The following is a 13,231-nucleotide window of genomic DNA, read 5'->3' on the forward strand; positions in this document are numbered from 1 at the left end:
ATTGACAAAGTCCCTATTAGTAGTCAGTAGTCTTATGGTCTGATTTTGAAGACATAACCATGGTAAATCTCTAAAGGGTTATTTCATCTAAAGTATAAATCTGCTGAATATATATCCACATTGACCCCAAATACTTTAGCAGCTCTCTTAGTGAGTGGTACTATTTAAGCAAGCTATCACATTATATGAAATACACTTTGGTTCGATTTGCTGAAAATAGATTAACAGTGTTCTTTTATCCATTGTGCTGGATACACTAGAGACCAGCTTCCTCAGGTATTCATTTAACAGGTCTCCATTACATAGACCTTTGTCTGATGGAAGGAAAATCAGTTGCTTTAAGTGGGCTGGTTGATTTCTTTAACAGCTGTTCAGTATGCTGGTCTCTAACATCTAGAGTTAAGTTTTCTATTCCATCTTCAGTAGAACTGGATAGAAAGAGGTAAGAAATAGAGTGAAAAAAGCCCCCATCACTTAATTGGAACAGCTGGATTTTGCATTTAACTGTGAATCAGCATCAGGCCAGAAATGACAAAAAATAATAGTTTATGGTTCAGGGCAAACTTCAGTATTTGGATTTTTTTTCCACATTTATTTGGAAAGCAGTTGAAAAAACAGGACAGTCATGAAGCAGGCTTTCAATACTATTGACAACAACATCATTTGAAGTTGGCTCTGTAAATTGCATCTGATTATTGCAATTATTGGGTGAAATATTGCCCTTCTCATTTTTCCTTTAAACAAAACTAGAAATTGGATGTGATGGAGAATCAGATGACTGAGGAATGTGAATACTCTGTCTTGCATTTGAAAGAGATTGCTTGAAAACTGTAACCTGGGAGACTCAGCAGAGCCCCAGGAAACCTCAAGCCTTCCAGAAGAAATGTGTTTGGAGTCAGGCTGAATTTCATCCATGGAAAGCTCTTTCTGTGACACATTTGTGTCAGACAGTCATCATTTCCCTAAGAAATTCTTTTAGAGTATGGAAAATTCCTTTTCCTCTTGTTCAACTTGTAAAAATAAGATTTGGTAGCTTGATAGAGATGTGGGGAAGGTGATGAGAGGCAAACAAAAAACTTATAAAAATGTGGTTTTAGCTCTTCTGCATTCACTGATTGGGGTGAATAGCTTTTTTTTCCTTCTCTTTTTCCTTTTTCCTGGTTGTCACTTTTTGTTTGTATGTTCTTCAAAATAGAATCAGAGAATCAAAAAAAAAAAAAAAAAAAGCTTCTATTATTCAAGTGCTTTAGTCTTTACAATTTTTTTTCCAGGCAGTAAGGCAGAAACATATTCTGAATAAAGATCTAAATTTTGAGCTGTTTATCTGAAGCAAACTGGGTTTCTGTCTGTCACTGGCTACTAAACATCTAAGTGTCAGATCTGTTCTCTACCTTTGCTTCATTTCTGCCTCTGTTTGATTAACTCAGCAGCATCTGGGCATTAGCTGGATGAGGGCAGTGCTTCAAATCAACATGCCTTTTGAGGAACATTGGATGAAATAAAGACTTAAATTCTGAGGCTAAAAGGTATTGGGGTTTTCCTACAGTGAAGGATAGTTGCTGAGTTAAAAAAAAAAAAGAAAAGCTAGTTTCTATGGTATCTATTCTATACTAACACATTAGGGACTGAGATTCTTCTAGGTAGTCCTTATTTGTGTCTCTGGGTAAAGAAATCAAGGAACACGTAGATAGACATTATTTGGACTGGATCAAACCAGGCACAGCAGCAGCACATGAACCAGGCTCTGCTTCTCTCTCTGCCTTGGAAGAAATGCAAAATTCTCCCAAAGGAGGAGGATTCTTATTTAGGTTGCACTTTGTACATAGCATTTCAGTATGAGCACTGGCAGATTTCCTTTCTGCTGATGTGCTTTTAAAGATCCTCCAAGGGAAGGACTCAGCCATGCATGACTGCTGTAAAAGCAAGGCATTTTGAGACATGAAAAGGAAAAAGTTGGGTTGAAGAAAGGGTGGAACAGGACAGCATGAAATCAGCAGAGTCTGTTTGACCAGAGGCAAGAGCTGCAAGCGAATCTGGCGTGAGCAAGGTTTCTATGAGGAAGGAAGATGGTACGTATGAAAAATGTGAGGATAATAAGGAAGAAAAAGTAATTTTTTTAATGAAGATATGGGCTAGCTGGGACTCTGTTTCATAGACTTAATTTGTTTGCTGTGGCACTCACACAACTATTTGTTTCAGAGAGGTTTATTGCAGAAACTATTGTGTTGGCTTTCTTTCTGAGTAGAGGTAAAAGACCTCAGGCTTCATTATGAGGTAATGAACATTCTGTCAACATCTTCTAATGAATAAAAATGCTATATCTAAAAATCAGAAAGTTCATACAATACTTAGTCCATTGTCTGATAAAACTAGATAAGGTATAACTCATATGTGAATGTTAATGATGAGCCCAACAAGTGGTGGAATAGATTATCAGAGAAAAATACTGCTGTTCAGAGAAAGGAAAATAAATGAATCAATTAACACCTTATGAATTGTCTTAGTTTCAGCAGACAGAATTGTTTTCTTCAGAGTGCCCAATATGATCCTTTGTTTTGTTTCTAGGAGAAAAACAAAGTTGATAATGCACTGATATTCATAGCTGCTAAGCAGCATTGTACAGTGCCAAGACCATTCCAGTTTCTCAGTTGCATGAGCTGGGTATGGATGATATCAGAACAGCTAATTTACATGGGCCAAAGGGATAGTCCTTACCAACCATATGACATCAAGCAGGAAGAGTTCTGAAGGCAGTGGGAATTCAGCTCTCTTCTGCTCACTATGGCCTAACTGGGCATCTGTTACTGGGTGGTGAGCGATTGCCTGTGCATTACTTTTTATATACATTCATATATACATATATTTGTCATAATCATTATCCTTTTCCTTTTCTGTATATTTTTATAGTAAACAGTTTTTAGGAGTTTTACTTTGTTGTCTTTTTTTCCTTTTGATTCTTGTCCCCACCCCACTGGGAGTAGGGGGAGTGAGTAAACAACTGTGTGGTGCTGAGCCACCTTCAGGTTTAAGTAGAAAAGCAGAGCAATATGAGCTTAAGTTTAAAAACAGAAGTATACTTATATGCTGTGGCAAATAAACGATTCCTTCTGTCTTTCTGCAAATAGCTCCAAAACTAAATAAGAAACCAGGAACTTGTAGGTAAATGCAACCTTAAGAGGGCTTGAAAACATAGCAGAAACTCTTTCAAAACCTCAATCATTCTCCTAGTACATGCTAAACTACTGAGATTGTGATATAATTTTCTTAAGAGATGGTGGAATATTCTCCTCAAACTTAATGGGGGAAAACAGTGACATTTAACTTAAAATGACAATTGAAGTTATTTGTTTGGTAGACTTTCTTTCAGGAGTGAAAAATACAATAATTTTATAAAGAAAACAGTTATTGCAGCTCATGTCATTTTAGGTGAATTACATTTTTACTAATTGGCAGATTCTTATAATTTGTGAGGAATGCATGCTTCATAGCAACTATATATTAAAAAATAGAAAACATAGTATATGATAACTTGGGTTTTGCTTCCACTTGAAATCACAAGTAATGTTCCCATTGACTTGACTCCAAGAGGCAAACATCACTGCCTGGAGGCTGAGTCAAATAACAGTTCTTACGGACCTCATTTGAGTAAATGACTAACATAAAGAAGAAATTATTTCTGAGTAAGCAGCAAACAAGTAGGAGATCAAGCTATTCTGACCCTTATTTGGTCTTTCTGACATTCATTACAGTCAACCTTTGCTTAATGATTTGGCTTGTGCTGTGAGAATGGTATGTGTTTCCCCACATTGATCCTGGCTGTAGTGGAAATGAGGACTCCTTTCTGACCTCAAGAAAGGGTGAGTGGCTGAGGATCAGGCAAGAGAAGCTGCTGCATTACACATTTTTCAGGACAGTCATTTACCTCATTGCCACTAAATGTTACTATTACATAGTACAGCTGAAAAATGAAGGCGATTACAGATCTCCCAAATATGCCCCCTTTTTTTTTTATATAATGCTTTTTCTGGTCTCATAGGTGGTCTTTGACCTTGACTGAATGATTGTTTAATAATGCATGGAGTTTTATCTTGACTAACTAGGGAATTATTGCCTTCTATTTTCAATTCTCTGAGATAAAACAGTCTGTATTAAAGTTGGTAAAAGATAAGACTACTCAGAGAAAAGTTTGCAGATTTGGTGAATGATGACACCATATTCAAAAGAGCAAGCAATAAAATTTTCTCTGAGGTTTGTTGAATCCATTCTCTAAACTCCAGTGACATGGGAGGCCAAGTCCTGTGAAACAAATGTTCAGTGCCAGACTGGATTGAAGACTGTGAATAAAGAATTTTTTATTTGGACTAAGTAATCCAAACAACAGAAAATTATTGCAAACTTTCTTTGAATTATTCCTCGTGGATCTCATTTGTATATTCATGTTGCTCATATGGAAGATTTGTTTCTCTTTCATTATTTTGTTAACAAAAAAGGGCAGATTAACAATTGTTGATGTTATTCACATTCCAATCAACTTGCACTCTTCTGCCAGTTGTACACAGGTGTAGCAGCTCATGGTCAGACTGGGGCTACAGTGGGATCCGAGAGGTTTGCTAACAATGAGTAGGAACATCCAGATTTATGTTTTTCATTTGGATTTACGTGCGTGGAAGTCACAGTGTCACCAAACAGAAACTTTCCATTCAGACAGATGAGGAAATTACCAACTGAAATGACACATGTACACACACAAGGCAAGACTTTTATCTACTTGCATTAATGGATCAGTCCATATTCCCAGGTGCTTGACACTGTGTGGTATATTGAGATAAATTATGGTCTGGGTGGAGCTGAGGGTACATGATGGTTATAAGAGCAGCTGGTAAAGGAAGCTGTTGGCTGAACAATGAGAATAATGCTTTTTTAATTCACAATCTAATAAAGTAAGCTGAGATGTGCACAGTGTGCTGTCCAGTAGGATGGCAGGGAAGCAGTGCCTCACATACATCATGAGATATTCAACAGCTGCTTGTGAAAGGTAATGTTTCCTGGGGACTTTTGGAAGGAGATTTTTTTTTGTTTGTTTGTTTTTTTGTTTTTGTTTTTTTCAGTGTCTGGCCCTGATGGCTGCCCATGCTCATGATTCACTCCTGTTTTGGATCTAAAGCACTTGTACACAAGTGGAGCTGCTGCTCCAGCCTGGTAATAGAAAGAGGGAAAAATCCTAAAGATGGCTGCAAGGAGGAGCTACATTCTGTGTACTATACAAAAACAAGCCATAACACAAGTATTCCTCTTTGCTGGCCATGCTCAGCTCATCACAGATGTGACACAGGTTGTTCCCACTGAGCATGCTGCATGCCAACCCACGCTCTTTGGAGATATCTCCCCATTCATTGCTGAGGAAAAGCTGTTGCTCTGGCTCAAAATCACATCTGGCAGCAGTTATTTGACTATAGAATTTTCCTCTGTATAATATGAGGGTTGGGACCAGTCATTACTTTGTACTAAAGCTGATTTTGTGTAATTTTTTTTTTTTTTTCAAGTGGTAAAAAGGATGAATGTTTTAAAATTGGTGCTATTTTAATCCCAAACAATAATAAAAAGGAGCAGTGTTCCTGGTTGTAGTTCTTCTAAAATGTAGTCTTTTTGTCTATTTTCAGATAAATATAAAAGCTTGAAGCTTTGGAATTTTTTAGAAAAAGTGTAGTGCTTCAGCACTCGTGCCCCCTCTCAGAAGGAGAGGTGTTAACCTACCAGAGTTCCCAGACTGTAAAGTTCTTTTCATAATGTAATAACTGTAGATTTAAATGTGTGAAGAATCAAAATGCCAGTTATCCAAATATATTGGAGAAAGGTAGACAGGGTCATACAATTTTGGAAAGGAAACGTATTTACCATGATTAGATTTAATAATATGTTCAGCAATATTCCATAATATTGTATTTCTCCAGTAACATTCCTTATTATGAAAGATAATAAATTGAGAGCCATGTAAAATATCATTGCCCAGTCAACTTAAGAAAATAAGGAATAATTTGAAAAACTCATTGCCTACTCAAAGGTTTCTTGGCTTATATGATTCTTGGCATCACAGAAGAAAGCCTCCAGTCCTGAGTTTGAACTTGAAAATGTGACACTGTTATTTCATTTGTGGTTTTTATATGGAATAATAGGGGTGTCAGATAACCCAGGGTAACTTCCCTCTCCCCAAATACAGTGTTTTTCTTTGGGAATAGGTAGGCACAGGCCATCATCTTGCAAACACTCACACTTGTGTTTAATATAACAACCGTGAGGAGTCCTAGTGATTTCAGTGGGACCACACACAGTAGAAAAATTAGCATGGATTAAAAAAAAACACTTGCAGATTCAGAACAAAGAATCTAGACTATCTGGACAGATCCCATAAAACTAGATAGTTGACTTCAACCAGCGGACTAAATTTCGTAAAGTACAGGGAAAGCTGATATTCCATTCTATAAAATATTTCAAGCTGTCAAAAAACTTGGCATTGTTCCAAATGGGGGTCAAACTCTCGAAGACTACAACTTTCTAAGACAAAAAAATCTGTGCAATGTTGGCATTTCTTATTATTGCTTAAAAAACATCAGCCATTAAAATTAAAATTTACATCACTTTGTTTGAAACAAGATATTGCAACGCTGCAAATTTTCCCCTTTTTCACCAGAGAATTGCATATTGCTCTTAATGTACTATAGTAGTTACTCAGACTTGCTGTGTGTACTGTACTAAATAACTGTAAACAACTGATAGGAAAGATGGGTGTAAAGCACTAAAGAAAGACTGAAGTTCAAGTTTTCAGTGAGAATGAACACACCACAAGCAACAGGTGCCCGAAGACTGGATTTTAGATACAGGCATAAAAGATAGTAGTTAATTCTCATAAAACAGAAAACAGAATTTGAATTGTCTTGCTCAGGTTGGGACATCCACTGAATCCAATATTCTTGTTACTGAAGATCTCGGACCCACCTAGCACAGCCATAGACTTTGAGGTCTGGGTTACTCATTGGGTTATCTGTGCACAACATTCCACTGCACAGGGAAGGTAAGTTCAGAAGAACTCATGCCTCACTTCCAAAATAACTCGGGTACTTGGAGGCTCCATTTCCAAAGGTGCCCTATCTAAGCACTTGTAATTAAAGTACAGACTCTTGCCAGCAGCCTGTTTCTTTTAAAATCAAAAGCTAGGAACCATTTTATCTGTCTGCACATCACTATCAAGGTCTCCCCCAGTGTCACTTCTGGTGTAGAGAACCATTTATATCTTTGCAGTAGTACTTAATTCCATGCAACATATCACCAGATATTTCTTATTTTGCCTGATGGATAGACACACCCATGCTGTTTCTAACTTCCTGCATGTTTTTTAGCATCTTGCATCTGCAGGAGAATGGTCTGGTTAGAGAATGCAGCCTTGGAGAGTGTTTTGCATCCAATTTTGTTTCAGCTTCATGTACCTAATTTTCAGGAAAATGTTCTGCTTGACAAGTTTTAAGTTCACTTAATTTTTACGTTCCTTTCTTTGCCCTAAAGTGGAGACTACTTATTTAACAGAAAGTGAAAGATCTGAGGAACTGAGAAGTATTGTCCCCAAATACAAAAAAAGCAGATGCATAGGTTCAGTTATGTAACAAGGGCTATGCATGTGGATCTTTGAAATGAGCATCTTCATCACAGTAGTCTAAAGATATTATTGCTGCTATCTTTCCCTTTCTTCCTTTATTTTTTATTTTACTTTTTATTTTATTGTTATTATTATTATTATTCCTTTTTTTCTGTTACAGGCTTAGCTTCCTAGCTTGGAAAAGTCCATGGCTTGTGAATTGAAACTAAACTCACAAAATGTCCTCTGAGTCTGCCTTATGGAATATTTCTCTTCTGCGTGGTTGCTAATTTACTGGGGATGTGCTTCTGTTCTGCACTAATCTAAAAATCGTTTAAAGAAATTGTGCAAGTCAAGCATCCATTCTAGGTCTGAGAAGGTCAAGAAGTCTGAACATACAATACTAGGTATAATTTCCATTACTGACAAATCTGTAACCAAAACTTATTGCAGCAAGCAGTGGAATGCATCATCATATTCCTGCTCCGGTCTTCTGTTACTCTTGTGCAGGCAGTAATGGCCTCCAGGCCTCCTGTGGCCTCCAGGGCCACCAACAGCTGGGAGAGAGCAGTGGGAACTCTGACTCTCAGAACAGAAATTCTCCAAAACAACTTGTGAATCTTGTCCCAGGAGCCCAAAGCTCTCTGAAAATCAGTAATGTTGGCTCCTAAATCTCTCAGAGGCTTTTGAAAAATCACAAGATGTGTGATTCTGTAAGGATTTGACTGTTAGGTTAACATCTGCTGTACAGTAAAGGCTAAAGCAGATGTGGGAAGTGGGAGGGTAATGAATAAGGCAGTTTTGAGTTTGAAAACAAGTGAAGAAGTCTGCAGTTTTGAAAGCCTAATGTTTGTATTCTACTGCTGAGACACCTTCCCAAGAAAATTTATTTTATCCAATTCCAATGGTAATCATCTCTTCAAATATAGTCTGCTCAGCAATTGCTTTTCTCAATACTTTAACTAGTTTTTATGTCTGAGAAAAAAAAAAAGGAAAAAAAAAAGAAACAAACTCAAAACTTTAATAACTGGAATCTCACAGTTGTGGAAAAGCAATTCACAGTAGCTATTTTCTCATGTGGAAAAAAAATTCCTTAAAAAAAACAGAAAGGATGGGTCTTTTCCTTTACAATTGCTCCTTTAATAAACTGTTCAAACCACATTTTTTGTTCTCCTCCATCTCATTGCTTATTTGAAGCAGGATGACAGGGCTCTTCTACTGTTTGGAAAGGCAGTGAAGTTGGTGCTCCAGAACAGAGCCACCCATTCTTCTTCTGAGAGCTAATTGATTTGCCTCAGCTACAGGCGTGTATTGAGGGTCTCGAAAGTGAAGACTTCGTTTTTCTTTTTGAATGACTTGTTTCCTGGGGCTGTCTGTATTAGACAAATGTCCAGGTGGTCTCAAATTATTTACAACAGGAACCTCTGTGGTCACAGGATTATCTGCATGGGGAAACAGATTTGAAAGTCAATATTTCCCTTCTCAGGAAACAGGACAACCTTTGTTAGTGCATGTTCTCATTTGGAAAACTTTAATAGTAAGCTAAGAGAACCTACACATATAGATCTCACTTTCCAATCTCTTGTGAGTACTGATTTCCTTTAAAAGATCATAAAAACGTTAAAAAAAGAAATAAAAAAGAGAGTAGGTTCTTGGATGTATTCCATACTTTTATTAATTTCCTGATTACGTGCATCTATCCAGTAAGGGGAATTGAATAGTATACCTTCTCATCAGCCTACTCCTGAAAGGTCAGCTCAAGGGTCAGTTCAAGTGTTGGACTTGATTTGTACAAGTGTGAGCTGTGTATTTATAAATACACTATAAGGACTTTCCAGCAACACTTACCTCTTCTAATCCCCTGCTGAGGAGAAGCACAACCTTTTAAAGAACACTTACTGCCTAAGAGCATTCATCCTCCAGCAAAGTCGCTCACATCCAGGTCCCAGCCTTCCTGCTGTTCCTGTTTTTTTTCTTTTTTTGACGTTGCCTTCATTTTCACAACAAAATTGGAGTTTTAGCCCATAGCAGTCAATATAATTGACTTTTTCAGTTTTAGCAATCATTTCAGAGTGTCTTTGGGGTTATTCTTAGGTCTACCTTTTAGGCTACTGGCAGCTGTTCAGCCTGGCAGACAGATGAATGTTTTAAGAGGAAATCTGACAGTCTGAATATATGTCCTGTAGCACTGGTGCCAAGAGAGTCACTATTTCAAATGCCTATAGAAATGTGTATGTACACATTTATAAAATATGGTAGCCAGGTTATAAACTTCCTTTAGTTTTTAATTTTGCAGTTTGTTTTTGTTGAATCACAGAGTAATATAAATTAGGAATGGAAAAATTGTATTAGGTCATTTAAGCTATCTCACTGCCAAAGTGGGATCGTTCCCTGCAGTATATTTTCCAAAGTTTTATCCAGTACTTTTCCATTCTTGGGGCTGGGCTTACACTTCAGTTTTAAATTCAGTTAGGCTTAAATTTTGACATGTTAAGTACTTTTCTTTGGAATTGACTGAATTCTGTTACCACCCTGTGGTGATGACAACAATGATTTTTGTTACTGCTTTTCATTTGTATGAGAAGCAAACTGAAGTTATTAACCTATGGATTTGTTAAGGACGAATTCTTCTTTCATCTAACCATGAGAGATATTGTATATTTATTCTTCCATTGAACAAGGTTGAGTTGAAGGTTATATTTTTTAATTGCTAACAGCACATATGTCGTTTGTTTGCTATTTTCTTCACTATAGCACAAGTTTCTTCTCTTCCTTGGCTATGAGTAACACATGAAATGTATATTTCCTTGGCTTTCTTTAACTGATTAATGTTCCTTAGTCACTCACCTCCTACACAGCACTTCAGTAATATCTATCAATAATATTTGAAGAACAGGCAAAGATTTTTTATTACAACTTACAGCAAATATTAACCTTTTCTATTATTTATTTATTTATTGACAACAATAAGGATGAAACAGTTTCAAGGCTGGTAACAATAAAATTCACTTTCTGGAATTAGTAAAACAGAGATCATGGTTACAAGTCAGATTCACATGTGGCACCTCTAAAAGCAAACTCAGGCTGTAGTGGTACTGTGGTGTCTTGTGCACCAATTTCCATGGCATTTATCCCTGCTGGTGCTTGGGGTTCTGGGTCAGAACGGGGCTTGTTTAACAGGATGCTGAACACTGCAGTGCAACACCATATACATTGCAAACAGGACTGTTTTTTCCTGAAGCCGGCAAATGTAATAATGCTGTCCTAAGACAGTCAGATGATCTGATGTACGTGCAAACTCCCTCAAGTTTCATCACACAGCATGTAGGAGCTCATGCCCCGATATGGAGAAATAGGGTAAGTCTGTGGAATCATGTAAATTTAGATCAAAATAAGATTTAATTGTGTTGGTTAGCAGTTCTTTATCCTTTCCGATGGAGATTTTTGAATTTAACCTTCCTGGACACTGATTTCCAGCACAAATAATTATTAAAAATCTTAATATATCAGCCTTATAGCAACCAGGCTTCCTGCTAATGAGATGTTAACCCTCATTGCTTTTAAAATCTGGTGGTTTCTGAACAGAGAGGCTCTATGGGATTTAATTAGAGTGATTTAACCTTTTCCCAGTGAAATGGTGGCCCTACATGCTTTTCATTTTCAGCTTGCTCATTGCGCCTCCCTCTCAAACAAACCTGACTGGTGCATTAGTTAATGTTTGAAAAATGCTGTGAGGATGTAAGGGACTAGGAAGCAGAGCATTGTCATTAGTACACAGAACTGCTAGTCAGGAGACCCAGGTTCCCTCCCAGCTGTATTGCTGATTTCCTGTAGCTGTGTGCGAATATGTTGTCATGCCAATAAAGTCCGACTGAACTGTGTGTGACCTGGCCATGTCAGCTACAGCCAGCCAAAGACTTCACTACTACTTGCTAAAGTTTTAGGCACTTCAGTTTACAGATCAGTTTGAAAATGTTGTCCCAATTTCCTATTACATTGTTTCTGATTATTTTTTTCTAATGATTTATAGCACCAGAATTGGCACCAGTGATGAGTTTCTATTTCCCTCTGCTCCTTGATCTGTGAAATGAGAGAGATGAATGTTTTTGTGTCTTAACAGGATTAAAAAACAGTTTGTCTTCATTCTTTAGTGAATTTAAAACAAAAAAATGCTGGGAAAGTGCAAAGCTGACTATAAAATGCTTGTTTCTCCCATCTCCCTTGCATTCTGTACATTCATGAAGATGAAGGACACCGTGGCTCTTCTTTAACACATATCTTGGTTTAGGTTCAAAAAATGACTTGTAAATAGCTTTAACCTTCACCCACTGAAATTTCTTTGGCAGGTGATAACATGTGAGATCATTTTACACGGCTCTAATCACCATTAAATCCTTCACCAATACCAGTCTAGTGAGTCAAGACAGAGCCTATGTGATCCAGTGCAAAGGAAACCACTAGTAAACCTACTGGCCAACTCAGATAACATTCCCCTCCTCAAATTGTTCTGTGCCAGTATATTTGCAGGAAAGATTGATTTAAATTTCTCTCCTTTTTCTTTTTCTTTTTCTTTTTCTTTTTCTTTTTCTTTTTCTTTTTCTTTTTCATTTTCTTTTTCTTTTTCTTTTTCTTTTTCTTTTTCTTTTTCTTTTTCTTTTCCTTTTCCTTTTCCTTTTTCTTTTCCTTTTTCTTTATTTTTCTTTTTCTTTTTTCTTTTTCTTATTTTATATTTATTTATTTATTTATTATTGAGACCATAACATATAATACCACCAGAAGAGATTCATCATTTCTCCTCATATTTTCTGGGGTAAATGCTAGGGAGCCTGAAGGGTTTATGTCAGCCCCAACATGACTTGACTGAATTGTCTTAATCTGTGGATCAATTTGCTTTACAGCCCCCTAAGGAAGGAACTTGTTGATTTTGGCAGTGTTTACCTTTGCTACAAACAAATACATCGTTTTCCAGACTGGCTGGCTCTTAAAAATCACTTGAGAGCTGAGGAAAAAAAGTCTGCCCCAGGCTGCATTGGTATTCTCTTTCCTGTGTTCTAGGGAAAGCTTTTGTGTTCTCTACAGCTGCTTGAGGATAATCCACTGTGTCAAGATTATTCACAGAGTCAATAGAAATGCCTGTAAAATTGTCTGAATTCAGTTTCCTTTAGTGGGGGGAAAAAAAGATTCGACCCCCCCCCCCCCCCCCTCCCTACTCCCCCCTACCCCCCCCACAAAAAAAAAAAAAAAGATAAATGAACATTCTTGACTAATAATTTAACTGTGTTCTCAACTAAAAGATGAAGAGAAGAAATGAAAGAAATGGTTTCAACCTTTTGGGAACTATATGTTACATTCCTATTTTTCTCAATTTATATAGATTTCACACCAATAAGTTTTAGTGACTGATAAGTATTTGCTTTTAGATATTATATATCAGAAATGAAATCTCCGTTTCCAACCCAAACACAGCAGCTTCCAGTTTTTAATTATTCACACATATATCACATAAAGTGATGAGAACCATGTAATATATTGCAGAGACTTATCATTCACCTCTGCCTGCCTGAACTGCACTTTCTTACTAGTTTGTCTCCACCAGAACCAATT

General features: G+C 37.0%; 1 long non-coding RNA gene across 2 annotated transcripts in view; it reads left to right on the plus strand.

The window, feature by feature from the left end:
* LOC107308886 (uncharacterized) overlaps positions 1-8,788 on the plus strand; it is a 56,752-nt gene extending 47,964 nt beyond the window's left edge. For both annotated transcript variants that reach the window (XR_014943154.1, XR_014943155.1), the window contains 2 exons: positions 6,941-7,069; positions 7,809-8,788. This is a non-coding gene — a long non-coding RNA (uncharacterized LOC107308886). The remainder of the gene's footprint in view (positions 1-6,940; positions 7,070-7,808) is intronic.
* The last annotated feature ends 4,443 nt before the right edge of the window (positions 8,789-13,231 follow it).

This window comes from Coturnix japonica, chromosome 2, assembly GCF_054131305.1.
Source record: "Coturnix japonica strain WE chromosome 2, WE-NBRP24, whole genome shotgun sequence".
Lineage (NCBI taxonomy): Eukaryota > Metazoa > Chordata > Aves > Galliformes > Phasianidae > Coturnix > Coturnix japonica.